Genomic DNA, 14,723 nt, shown 5'->3' with positions numbered 1-14,723 from the left:
GGTTTACATGTTGCATTACTTGTTTTTCTCATTTCCACCATCCCAAGCTCAATACAGCTTACTCCACATGAGCTCCTCAGGAACACACACACATCTCTCAGTTCTCTTCCTTCAGAGTCAATGCCTACTTAGCTTGGAAATATCATATACCTCTTTCTGTCCGCGTTCTGAATTTAAAAAATTTAAAATCACAGTTGTTAAGCCCAAATAGTACTCTAGAGCAAAGAAGAAAACCCTATAATTTGGAGAAAAAATATAAGCACTTGAACCAGTGCTTTGAATCTCTACAGCACTTTTAAGAGTGTACACGTATATTTCCACATTTCTATAAGCCCAGCTGTGGGTGTTTTTTTAACTTAATTCCATTTTATATTAATTTATTTATGTTGGTTTTGGGGCCACAACAGGTGTTACTCAGGGCTTACTCCTGGCTCTCCACTCAGGAATCACTCTTGGTGATGTTTGGGGACCACATAGGATGCTGGGGATCAAACTCGGGTGGGCTACATGCAAGGCAACTTCCCTACTCACTGTACTAACCACCCTGGCCCCTAGCTGTGGGTTTTGTTGAGCAAAAGGACTGAAGGAGGTTTGAGGGGTGGGAGGGAAGGTTGTTGGTAGCCTAAAAGATTATGCCCATTTAATAGAAAATATAAATACTGGGACACATTTCACATATTGACTACCTGAGAAATTGTTTTGTGTCCCACTGTTAATAAAGCAAAAAGTATAATGTTCTTCACTTGAACTAATCAAATACAATATATTATAAATTGTGTATTGTAAATGAAAGTTCACTCTGTGAGTGCACATTTTGGTAAATATTTATTTATGTTAGCATTTGAAAGTTTAAAAAATATGCATTTGACCAGGATAAATGAGGTGTGTTGATCATGGCTTTGCTTTTAACCTTGATATTAAAGCTGGTTTTTCATCCTGGTATTTTAAAAGCTTCTTTGAAGTTCTTTTTTCCTTTCTTTCTTTTCTCTCTCTCTCTTTTTTTAAAATGTAAATTAACCTCCTGCATGACAGAGGTTAAAATTTTGTCTGCACTTTTGTTCACTTAAGTTTACATTTGAAATGTGCATGTTTATTTACACAGATTTCAATAAAGCTATTCAAGACCTTAAAAAATAAAAAATAAATAAAAGATTATGCCTTCCTCCCTGATTACACATCATCATCCCCTATATCTGGGTATATAGTTCAATACTGCCTTTTGCTGAGCACTGTATCCTGAGTATTTTGTGATTTTGGGGGGTCATTCCTAGAAGTACAGGGGCAATACATAGTGCTAAGGATTTAGCACAAGATTCTTGCATGCAAAGTCCTTTGAGTCTTCCAAGCCCCTACTTTTTATGTTTTAACAAATTCTTCATGAATGTCATTTTAAGGAAAAACATAACCCCTCATATCACCATCATGTGGGTGCAATATAGCTAAAAGCCCTGGGCTGTACATCAAAATCATAATCTTTAACACTATGTTAAACATGTGACCAAAACTACAAAAAAAAAACCTTCACAAAATTTTTACAGGAAGAAAAAGGTTGAGAGGAAGCACACTAACATGCTAATGGTTTTCTTTAGGTGTTGGGGCCATTGGTAATTTAATTTTTCTAATTATAGTTTAGGTTACACGGTTATGATAGTGTTAAGATTTATGGTTTTGATATAGACAGCTTAATAAACGCCACCAGCACCAAACATCCCAGGACTGTCCACTCACTGGTGAGTTAATTTCTTTTTTTTAGTGAAGCAAGACAGTTTTTATTGAACGAAACTTACTTAGAAAAATAGAAGAAAAATGAAAGAGAGAAATGTTTAAGAGAGAACATGGATTTCTCCAGAATGGAAAAGAAAGCAAGCAAATCCACAAGCAAGTGACATAACTGTTCAAGGGAGAACACGAGCTTAAAGAGTAAACAGGCGACTTAGTTTCTAAAATATTTTCTACAATAAAAATGATTATTTGTACTTTATAAAAGCCTAAAATTATTTCAAAAATAATGTCCAAAAGCCGTGGCAATCAATTTATATGAAAATCTCATCTATTTTTTGTCTTCCTGGGATTGAATCTGCTTTCTATCAAGTGCTATCCCTTGAGGGAAACAAAAACGCAGACTTCTTTTTCAACTATTGTTTTCATTTTAATTGCAACAGTATTATTTCCAACTAATTTCCATTGCAAATATCGTCACTTTCAGTTATATTATGGGCTAAACTGCCCTTTGTGGACTGGGTGGGAAGGCCTATTCACTATGCATAATGAAGCTTCTAAGGGAAAATGCATTCTGATTTCCAAATAATTAACTTAAAAATGAACGTTTGGGGCGCATCTCTTTGTGAGCTGGGCACAATCTTTGTAAAAAGAAAATTGCTACCCGTTACTCTGCTAATGAGAGGCAAATACAGTTGTAGCCAATACAATAGAGAGCAAAAAAGGGATTACTAACAAAATTGTTTTAGATGAAAGAAGACTGAGGAAAATAAATCTAGGAATGAGTGATAATATTGGATTTTATCTGAGATAATTAAAACTCTAAGAAAATAAACAGCCTATTACAAATTAAAGTTCATTTTTATAGTTGGCCATTTCTTACAGAGTCACCCTCAAGTTCTCATTCTTCCTAATCCTGCAACCCCCCTTATTAATCTAATAGCTTCTGTTATTATCTTAAATCTTCAAATATCCAATACTCTCAATTCCAATCATTTTCTTCCTTAAGGTCGAGCTCTCTTAGACTGACTAGCCCATAACTGGTTTACCTTAAGCCTTTTTTTACTCTTCAGTCCACCCTCCTTACCAATCTATCTCATCTGAGATCTCACCATGTCATCCACATTTTTGCTTTGAAAATTTTTGTGGTTTCCTCATGATCCATAGGGTTGCTAAGTTTCCCTCAAGAGAAACTAAAGGTAAATAAATAAGAGAGAGCGAGAGATCAGTGCAGAGATTAGACCCTGCCCCACACATTTGTTTCAATCAGAGAAATGTCGACTCTTTTCTGTACTCATTTCTGCTTCCAAGATAGGTTTCATTTGAACCAAAATATCATCTCGCCATTGAAAACAACTGGTGCACGAGATACAGTAAAGGCTGATTAGCATGATATATAATGTTCTCCATGAGTTGGCTGGTTTCTTCTTACCTTTCTAGTCTTCATCTTTTCACTTTTCACACTATATCTCTTCTTTCCCCACCCTGACTTATATACCACATTGACCAAAGATCACATACTATTCACACCAATCTGTTCACCATTCCAAGATATACAATGCTCTTTCATATGTTGTTAAAATGATATTCTAAAGTTAAGTGCCTGGTGAACAACTTTCTGCCTCTTAAACTCTGGCTAAAATGGGACTTCCTCTTTAGTCATCACTTCTAAATAGATACGGTGAGCAAACCAGTTTTGTGGATACTATCTTGTGTTTTAGCACTAAAGATACTGTGTACTTCAATGTCAAGCAAACTGGAATGGTTTCCTATCCTGCAAGGAAGAGTTTAGCACGTACGTTTCTGGACTACCACAGTCCTTTGTTCATATCTATTTCAGTGCATAATGAATACTTGTTGCACGTTTGCAGGTCTTCCTTCCTAGAATGTGAAGGCTGAAATTATATCATAATCCCTTGGAATTTGATGAAAATGGCCTCAAAACAAGAGTTGAGTGTCTTTTTGCTGCTAAATGAAATGAGAGTCCAAAATGTATAAGTAAATTGAACTGAGCTGGTAATATAAAACTTTGGTAAACAAAGTCTTCAAGTTAAGACTCTAGGGCCAGAGAGATAGTACAGAGTGCAAGGCATTGCATGCCTTCCCCAGCACCACACAAGGTCTAGAGCTCTGTTCCACCACAGTCTGCCAGGCATGATCATTGTGCCCCCTAAAAAATTAAAGAAATTTCAGAATTTAAGTGAGCTATTAAACATATTAGAATATATACTGAGGATGATGAAAACACCCTTTCTGTGCTAAACACATCTTGTGTGTAGTAACTTCTAACTTCCCACTTCTCAATTCGTAAGAAGTGTTCCATGGATAGAGTTTATAAGGCGATTCCAGCAAAGGAAAGGAAACCTGGGGAAAGATAACTGAAACATGAAAATCTGCTGTAGGGAAACCCGGAGAGGAATGGGAGAAAACAAGTGACCTCTGAAACTGGACACAGATCAGAAACTGTCCTCTTAGACTGATCTTGAAAACAAAGGTGCTCTTGATTAGTTTCCTGCTTTGTCATTAAACAACTCTGTATAATTCCTAAAGTGAGACAATATAGGCTCTGTGACCCAGTGACCCTAACTATTTATGTTAGAAAGACCTTTGGCCCCCAAATGGCAACTTTCTTTTTCCTGTTATACACATTAACTAGAAGTTTCTGGTGATCTTGAATTCTTAGTAACTCTAAAATTCATGGCAATAATACATGAACATTGTAGTTTTTGTAGACTCCAATGTGAAACTAAATTCATTTAGATATTCAGAGAAAATTACTTTATCCAGTTGAATAAATAATTTAATTTACTTTATTGGTAATTTCCTCATTTAAAAAGATCAAAGCAATCATCTTAGAAGTTACCACATTTTTTTCCAAAGAGGTCTCAAAGCAATCCATATGTACTCAATAAATTTTCATTAAGGCCATTTTGCAACAAGACTACTTAATAAAAATTCTTTAGTTTCTGACTTTGGTTCATTATAATAATTTATAAAGTTTAAGTTAAGATATTAAAAAACAAACTAGGGGGATTACATGGAAATTTATTAGTACAGAGGTGCCACCACCAATATAAAAATTCACTTTATAACAGGGATAGAGCATGGCATAAATATCTTTCAAAATTAAGTACTTGGTACTAAAATATTTTTTCATGGAAATTTTCTTATACATACCCATCAAGCTCTCAACCTAGCTCACATAAGTTTATATAACAAAGTATGTGAACTAAAGAATATAAGGCTTATTCATCTATATATCTAAATATTAATAATGCTCATCAGAAGTATTAATCCTTGACATTTATAAAATGCTTACAGTTAACTTAATCTACAACTGAACAGCTTCCTGAGGTAGACTGTAATATGATGTTAAATTGAAGAAGAAAATGCATCCTGCGGGGTTAATATGATCACTCACACAGCATCCCATAAGTGGCAATGGGCCTGTCAATATTTAAATTCAGGGAGGTGCATCCAGAGTCCATGATCCTAGTCACTGCCCAAATCAGCTCACTCTATACCCAGTTTCTGAGTTAGAAGACTTTTTAGGAGGCAGACAAAAAGCTCTTTATAAAATTAGACATGGGTCCCAGAGAGATATTATAGCAAGAAAGGCATTTGCCTTGCACACTGTGAACCAGGTTTGATCCTGGGCACCACCTATGGTCCCCTGAACATCACCAGGAGACATCCCTGAGTATAGCAGGTTGTGCATTCCCATCAAAAACAAAATAAACTAGCAATCAGGCACATCCACCTCCACCTTTACAGAGAAAATGGTCCTCACATAGTCATTCTCTATTTGTTTGGAATTGGGAAACAAGGGGCAGGAGTTTTAGATTTCTTGGTGACATTCCCATGAATGTGTGGGTGCATGCATATGTGTGTGTCTGTGTGTATATGTGTACATATATGTTAAGTAACCGTATTCTGGTTGTGTTCGCTGTTACAACCTTACTTTTCACCTAATTTTCACTGTTTTATGATAAAGATTTGGCAACAAGGGATTTCACACCTCATGACTTAGTTTACTTATGAACTGAAATTTCAAAGGTTAAAGGCCAGAGTGCATTGCTGTGTCTGATGGGTTTATGGACTTCATGAAAGACCCTGACATTTTCCCAAAGAAAATGAATGGAGCCAAATCTGCAAAAAAGAATGTACTATGCTACAATTAAAGCTTTCCACTCATATTTTGACAAATTCAACAGTATAACTGAATACACAAAGTTGCCTAATTTAGTTTCTAACTTATTTTGTATGTACTCATCTTGTGCCAAATTATGGAATAATGGAGTGATATAGAGGCTTTGTGACTTTTTAATCCTAAACAGAGCAAATGACACTAAAACATGAGACCCAAAGTACATCAATCAAACATAAAATATAGCCTAATCAAGAAGCAGGCTGGAGGGTATGTGGAAGAGAATCTGGGAACATTGATATTATAGAGGGACATTGATACTGTTGATAGGACTGCTGGTGGAACATTGTATGTCTGAAACTTTATTATGAACATCTTTGTAAATCTCAGTTCTATAATAATTTTTTAAGAAATCTTTGCTATAAATTATATTAGAAAAGGGTTATGTTAACATATTTAATAACAATGCATCAATATTTGCTAATTGCTTAGATGAATGTACCATGCTAATGTAAATTATTAATAATACTGCATTGCTAATTACAGAAAAACTCTTTTAAAATGAGTCTGTTAAAGGTCTATCCCCTTACAGGTTAATGGCAAATGGTAATTAGGTACTACTGACTGATTAGGTGTTGGCTTAGCTTTAGAGTGCTACATTCAAGCATAAAATATTGGCCACAACTAGAAAATAAATACCAGATGACTCTGACAATGCATGCACTCATGCTAATCTCTCACGATTAATAGTGCATGTCAAGAAAAGTGGAACAGGTTACATGTGCTCAGGAAGCAACCTTGGGTAGCCGAAACAACACCCCAGTAATATAACTACAGAGGATTTGGAAGTGGGGGTGGGGATAGGCATAAAGACTGAAGGGGAAGAAAATAAAAATGAGGCAGTAAAGGAGGAAAGTTTGAAAAACACGGAACACAAAAGAATATTGGACAAGGTCAAGGACCATAGAAAAATAGGAAGAGAAGGTAGCTAGTGAAATGAAGAGAGAGAAATAAAGGAAGGTGGTTTAGAAAAATGGGATGTCAGGGAGACTTGGATCCTAGATTCCATTCTACCACTGTCCCATATTTCTGGTTCTTTTCACATAGAACTTCACACAACTGTCTACATTTGGTATTTCAACATCGCTCCTCACATTTTCTTTATACCCCACATCTAATTTATAGTTCTGGTGTACTTCTTAATAACTCATTTCAGAATATTATAGCAGGAAGGGATGCATTCCCTGATTCTTAGGGGTTTTTACAAATTACTGCACTAGAACCAGCTATCCAAAATAGCTGGATATATGATCTGTAAACCATGCACTATGATTACATAAATTTGTTTCAACTTTCATTTGATGTGCAATTCATCAGCTGAACAGCTCTGCATGCAATCACAGTTCTTTCCATCACACCCCAAAGTGTAAACAACATATCCCTGCATCTATTTTATCACCTCAGTGCTCTGCTCTGGTTTCTTTCCCAGATTACAATGTGACTGTCCAGTTGCACATACATCATGGTTCAAATCACAATCATTTTTTCTTGGTAGGAAATGTAGGAGGTATCCCATTCCCTACCAATATTCACAGATCCATTCTACAGATTACGGATATCGAGGTTATGAGAGATATCTTTCCGCTACTCTGAAGATCACTCCTCTGTAAGCATTCCTAAAGACGTGAAAGCTAATGAAGGCTGAGGTTTACCTACAGTCTAATAACACAAAAGAGGAAAAGACCTGTGCCTTTCTCCTTTGATATAGTATGTTTCAACAGAAAAGGATTTGAAAAAAAACTATTCCCATGGAATCAAGAGTCATATGATCTTTCTCTCAGGGACTTCCAAGTCCAAGGAATTCCATGGATTTACTGCCCAGTGGAGTCCTCTGATAATCAAATAAACTCATAGAATCTCACTTGCTTAATAAGGAAATTGAGGCCCAGTGAGGAATAATCTTTATAAGGTCACAGACTTCATCAACTAATGTATAAATTATTAGAGACAGTAGAAAGCTCCTTGTCTAGTCTCCTTACATTTGATGGCCACTCATAATCTAACAAGTGCTTGTGAATGTTGCCATCTAAGCACTAGCGGTAATTATTTACAAAGAGAAAAGGATTAGATAGAGGAAGGAGAGGGAAGGAAAATAAGTTGCAGGAAAAAGGTCAGCCTGGTGTGGGGGTGCTGAAACATCACTCTTCCCAACTCCATGATTAAGACTGCTTTAATCAAGTTAACATTCTCTGTTAGACTTACGTAAGAAATCCCAGAGTATCTTTTTTATCAGAATGCAAAGTTGCAAACATCGTCCAACCATTTTTGTTGTTGTTGAAAAAGTCATGTTGCAAAATGCTGGCAAAGGTCAGTGGTGATCTTTAGCAAGAAAACCTGAGTTTTTTGTGCATTAACCTCTCATTTGGAATAAAAATTTAAAGTTCATAGGATAAAACCTATGAGTGGGCATTTCAGTGAGGAAATGCCCATCATGACACTCTGTGAATTTTCTAAATAAAATAAATTTTGATTTCCAGGGACTTATATACTTAGGTAGGTCTGGTACCTATTAGGGCAAGAAGCATATGCATCCTTGGTTTTTGCCCAAGCCATGTTTTAAGGATATTGTGGAATAATAATATAATAATTGGATAAGGAAAAATCAGTCTTGGCTAACAGCAGGTTCTTGATCACCACATTTTAAATCTTTTTTTCCCTCCGCTTTGCCTGTTCAGTCTCAGATTTTGGTATGCTGTGGAATAAATTTCTCCTTTGGCTCTCTTCTATATCATAACTCACTACTTTGAGCTGTCTGCTTCTAAATTACAATGTAAATGAGACTTGACTCTTTCCTATGACTAAGTCCATTTACTTATGCTAAATTCATAACAACCAATAATTCTTAAGAGTTGTCTATTTTTTGACAGGCAGCATTTTTTTCTGGTTATAAAGAAACTCTGCTACTAACCTATAATTATCTCAGATGCAGTTATACCAATTCACTCCTCTTTTGAGCCATAGGTTTGCTCTCAAAGTAGGAGTGTAAACAGCCATCAATAAATTTTGCTGTTCCATGGTAGCTTAGGGAAAAGAAGGAAATACTCCAAGCTCTTCCTGAAATACATTCAAAACAATATTGACTGAGTGTTAGCAAAGTATGCTTGCTTCTCTAGCACTCAGGAAGTTTATGTCTGACTTTAATTCCAAATGAGCACGCGCCATCAAACCCAGACATTCCACTCCACAATACAGGTTCCAGTAGTTGGAGAGTGTTAGACCCACTTTGGCCCTTAGTTACTGTGTTTTAGTTTCTAGAGATTCTTTCTGCTTAACTCCCTTCCTTGCTGTGCTGAGTGATAGCACAGCAGGTAGGGCATTTGCCTTGCATGCGGCCGACCCGGGTTTGATTCCTCCATCCCTCTCGGAGAGCCCGTCAAGCTACCTGTGGTGTATTCAATATGCCAAAAACAGTAACAACAAGTCTCACAATGGAGACGTGACTGGTGCCTGCTCGAGCAAACTGATGAGCAACGGGATGACAGTGATACAGTGAACTCCCTTCCTTAAGCTAACCAGAATTATCCCAGAATAATAAGAAAACAATTAGAACAACATTAATTGTAGAACATGTGTATACATATAGTATAGTAAATGTACAAAAAGGGGTGTAAGAAACCTGAGGATAACAGGTCTGACTTAAATTTTGCTCTTCCCTTCTCCCTGACTACACAAATAATGTACTTCTCAGCATGAGGAATAATACTGATGAGTTTGTAATTACTTATTTGGTAGTTACTCCTCAACTAGAACACTTTAATGATAAATTCCATTTTTATGAAGTTATCAAGGGAGATAGCTCTTAGGACTGGAAGCACACTTGGCATGAATAGGACCCAGGCTTTATCCCTGGAATTGTATGGCCCCCTGAGCACTGCAAGGAATGGCTCTTGTGGTCCCTGCCACTTCTGAGCACTTAGGGTTCAAATGCTGAAACATCTGGCCATACAGTCAGGCCAAGATGTCACTGGGATAGGAATACTTGTTTCTGTATCTTCCTGCAATCACTGAAAATTCTACAATACAACTTCAATTATTTAAATAAGCATACCAGGGATGCTACAGGAGAGCTCCCAGATGTATTGGGGAAATACGATGCCTGTGCTAAAAAGAAACTTCTATGGAGCAATAGACTGCAGGCAAAAGGTACAGAAGTGGTTGTGATCTAAGAATTCTACAGTACACGGACTAGAGAGACAGGAAGAGTGGGTAGGGTGCTTGCCTTGCACATGGCAGACCCAAGTTCGATCCCAGCATAGTGTATGCTTTCCTGAACATCCCAGAAGAAATTTCTGATTGCAGAGCCAAGAGTAGCCCTTGAGCATTGCGGGGGTGTGGCCAAGTTCCCCCCAATAAAATAAAATAAAAAGAAACAAAAAATGAAGATAGCTTGGGACAGTATCAAGAGGATCTATATTTTCAAAAATTATCTAGAAAGAGAAGAAAGGGCAGTATTCCAACTTGAAGAAATAATACCTAAGAACTTCCCTAAACCAAGAGGAAGAGACAGATACTCATATTCATGGTACACATATAATTCAAACAAAATAAACCTGAAAGAGACAGAATTTAATACATACTAGAACCAAAATGACAGAAGTCAAAGGTAGATATAGAATTCTTAAAGTAGAAAAATGAAGGTGGAGGGCTGGAGAGATAGTATAGCACGTTTGCTCTTGCTCTGCATGCAGCTGACCCAGGTTTGATCCCCAACAACCTATATGGTCCTCCACGCATGCCAGGAGTAATTGCTGAGTACAGAGCCAGAAGTAAGCCCTGAACATAGCTGGGTATGACCCAGAAACAAAAGAAGGAAAGAAAGAAAGATAGAGAGAAAGAAGGAAGGAAGAAAGGAAGAAAGGAAGAAAGAAAGAAAGAAAGAAAGAAAGAAAGAAAGAAAGAAAGAAAGAAAGAAAGAAAGAAAGAAAGAAAGAAAGAAAGAAAGAGAAAGAGAGAAAGGGAGGGTGATTGTAAGTCAGACATGAAAGCTTGTAACTATATCTCACAGTGAATCAATAAAAAAAGAAAAAAAAGGGAGGGTGGGAGGAAGGAAGGAAGGAAGGAAGGAAGGAAGGAAGGAAGGAAGGAAGGAAGGAAGGAAGGAAGGAAGGAAGGAAGGAAGGAAGGAAGGAAGGGAGGAAGCAAGGAAGGAAGGAAGGGAGGGAGGGAGGGAGGGAGGGAGGGAGGGGGGAGGGAGGGAGGGGGGAAGGAAGGAAGTCCCAAAAGATGATAGATTTCAGAACTGGAACTCTGCAGGCCAGAAGAGAACCACAAAATATACTCAAAACATTGAATGTAAAAGATCTACCACCAAAAAAATACTCTGTCATCTAGCTAAGCTATCAATGAGATTTGAAGGATGATAAAAAATGTTAAAGGAATTCATAGCCACTAAACCAGCTCTGCAAGAAATACTGGAGGCTATTCTATAAAAAGAAAAATATCCATAATTTCTTGACTAATCCTTAGTGGCCCAAACTCACCAATATGCAAGCACAGAGTGGCTGGATGAGTGAAGAAACAAAACCAACCTTGTGATGCTCACAAGATGCACACTTGAACTCCAATGACAAATTCAAAGTAAAATGCTTGAAAAAAGTCAGGCAAATGATAGCCTAATGTAGGGGTGGCCGTATTAAATCAGACAAAATGGATTCAAAACTTTAAAAAGGTAATGAGTCAGGCACAGACATTATATGATGAAAAGGGATCAATATGCCAAGAAACTGTAAGACTCATTGAAATATGTACCCCTATGTACATATTTTGTACATAGACCACCATTCCAAAACCAGTGATTTAGATGTTCCTTTGGATACCAGTAACTATTTTCCAAAGATCAAATAGTTGTGTAGATGCTTTAAGTAGCACTGTAGCACTGTAGTCCCATTGTTCATCGATTTGCTTGAGCGGACACTAGTAATGTCTCCATTGTGAGACTTGTTACTGTTTTTGGCATATCAAATATGCCATGGGTAGCTTGCCAGGCTCTGCCGTGTGGGCGGGATATTCTTGGTAGCTTGCCAGGCTCTCTGAGAGAAATGGAAGATTCGAACCCTAATTGGCCTCGTGCAAGGCAAACGCCGTACCCGCTGTGCTATCACTTCAGGAGATGCTTTAAGAGTAGAAATTTTTTATTTCCACAATATTAAAGGTTTGGAAAATCACACATAAAAAAGATCCATGCTGTATATCATGAAAAACATATCCCATTCAGGACAGATTGGCAAGAGTAGTTTTATTATATGTGAATTAAAAATTAATAAGGAAAGGTTCCTATGTGATAAAAAAATTCAAAGATGGAGTCGAAGAGAGTGCAGTGGGGAGGGTACTTGCTTTGAATGAGGCCAACCTGGGTTCAATCCCCAGAACCACATATGGTCCCTTGAGCATGCCAGGAGTGATCCCTCAGCACAGAACCAGGAATAAGCCCTTAGCACATCCATGGGGCTCAAAAAAATGAAAAGCAAAAATTCAGATATATTTTATGGAAATGTCTATGTGTCCTTATTTGGAATTGGATCATTATAGTAATAGTTTTAAAAATACATCTTTAATTAGGAACAACAAAAACAATGAAAGATTAGGGAGATGAAGAGAACATCAAAGTTTGATGTGCATACCCACAGATGTTTGAATTTATCACCAGTAACATTGGCAGTAAGAACAAGGCACTTAATTATTGGAAACTGCACCAAATATATCCATGGGTCAGAGAACAACATGTCCAAGGCAAATTATTCTGTGTATAAAAACTCTAGACATTGAGGGATGGTAAGGATATTGTCTCTTCTATATCTGGAAGGATATTTCTGGAAGGAAGTTTACAATATTAGTACAGTTGAGGTACTCTGATCTCCAAAAAAACATTTTATAAGCAAATTAGGTCAATAAGTACAGACCTATTAGTAATAGAAAATCCTACAATGAGCTCTACTCTCGTGCTAGGTGATTTACATATACAACTTCATTTAGTTTCACATTAACTCCTCAAGATTGATATTATTCCCATTTTACACAAAGGAAATAGGCTTATAAATACTTTAAGTGCCTTTATCAAAGTCACAGATCTTACAGGTTGTGGAGTCAATATGCACCCAGATAATTTCTTACAGAGTAACATGCTATATTCTACTGCTCTGTCTTCCTGACACTAAATTCCTTCATTTGTTCTAAATAAGTGGACAGATGGTAACAATATAAGGATATCAAAGAAAAAAACACCAAACTTGTTCTCTTTTATACCTCTTCTAAAGTTTTGTGATTTCCTGTTTCTTCTCACATGACCAAGTCCCCATGATCCAAGAAAATATACGCTTCCTACATGCTTGTGTTATATTTTTCCCTCAGAATTTTAGTGGTTTCAGTAACTATGCATTTCAAATTCCAAATAAGGGCATAGACCTTTAAATTCTGTGTGTTCTCTAAGATAACATGCAGACAACACATTTAAACCCCAAACTAAAAGAGTTATTGTGGCAACTGACAGAGAGATATGCCCATAGGAGAACTGGTCTCAGTATGGACCTCTTGACTCTTTGGAGGCTGATCACACAGAGTAATGAGCAAACGTAGAGCACACCCTTATCTGTGGAATGCAGTAGGGTGGTCTTAATAACAGGTCTTTTATTTTATAGCCATAATGTAGGCTTCCTGAATCTGGAGACTACTAATCTGCAAGTACTTGTTTAGATACAAGGCTCAGGAGTCTGAGACAAGCTGTTAATTATGAGTTCTAATTCCAGACTAGAAGATGCCTATAAAGATTAAAACTTGTTTCCTTTTTTGGCTAACAATTAACAGCCTCACTAAAGAGAGATTAATTGCAATTGGGGAACTGAAGAAGGTAATAAATGCAATACTGAGACCAGTTGTTTTACAGAGCCATTTATTTAATCCTTAAATTTTTTAGGTTGTAAATTACTCATTAAAAGGCAGAAAGCAAAATAGCCATAATTTGTTTAGTGTCTCCAAACTGGAAGAATTAGAGGAGGAAATCCATGGAAACAAGAAGCCTGATGTGTTCTTTCACTGCTATTTCTTAATGGGAAGGGTGGTTAAACAATAAGGAGAAACCCATGTAATTACACTGATGTACTGGAACATAGGTCATAGGTGGGCTTGATAAAATTCATGGAGGGCTGACATACAAATGGTGGGAAAATGCCACTTCTTTTCCACTCACCCTTTTAGGCAGCTAACCAACTCACACATCTCACTTCCAGATTGTTTCAGATCAGAGGAATAGCATTCATTGAGGCATTCATTCACTTGTATCTCTTGTTTTCTAATCAGTGCTGAGACTAAGACAAGAGGCCAAGGACCAGAGAACAATTAGGAAAGAAGGTGGTGGTAGCTGTTTCCTCCATACACAGGGAGTTGTAGTTCCCAACTAAAAAAGGCTCAGCAAGCAGCAAAAATAACTACAGGATTAGCTCATATATATATTTTTTTCTGCTTTTTTGGGTCACATCTGGCGATGCACAGGGGTCACTCCTGGCTCTGCACTCAGGAATTACCCCTGGCGCTGCTCAGGGGACCATATGGGATGCTGGGAATTGAACCTGGGTTGGCTGTGTGCAAGGCAAACGCCCTACCCGCTGTGCTATCGCTCCAGCCCCACATATATTTCTTTATATAAAGCCACATGTATTTGATTTGAATGTGGATTTTCTAAAGTTTAACACGTATCTACAGGGCTGGAGCGATAGTACAGCGGGTAAGACTTTTTTTTGCCTTGTACACGGCTGACCCGGGTTCAATTCCTCTGCTCCTCTCAGAGAGCCCGGCAAGCTACAGA

The 14,723-nt window shown here is 37.3% G+C and overlaps 1 protein-coding gene across 9 annotated transcripts in view; it reads right to left on the bottom strand.

Annotated features, from left to right (window-relative positions):
• Window positions 1–14,723, bottom strand: part of PAK3 (p21 (RAC1) activated kinase 3) — a 341,434-nt gene that overhangs the window by 13,660 nt on the left and 313,051 nt on the right. The window lies entirely within an intron of this gene.

The sequence above is a fragment of the Sorex araneus genome, chromosome X (genome assembly GCF_027595985.1).
Source record: "Sorex araneus isolate mSorAra2 chromosome X, mSorAra2.pri, whole genome shotgun sequence".
Taxonomy (NCBI): domain Eukaryota; kingdom Metazoa; phylum Chordata; class Mammalia; order Eulipotyphla; family Soricidae; genus Sorex; species Sorex araneus.
Note: the sequence above shows the minus strand (reverse complement) of the source record. Positions and strands in the feature narration are given on the sequence as shown.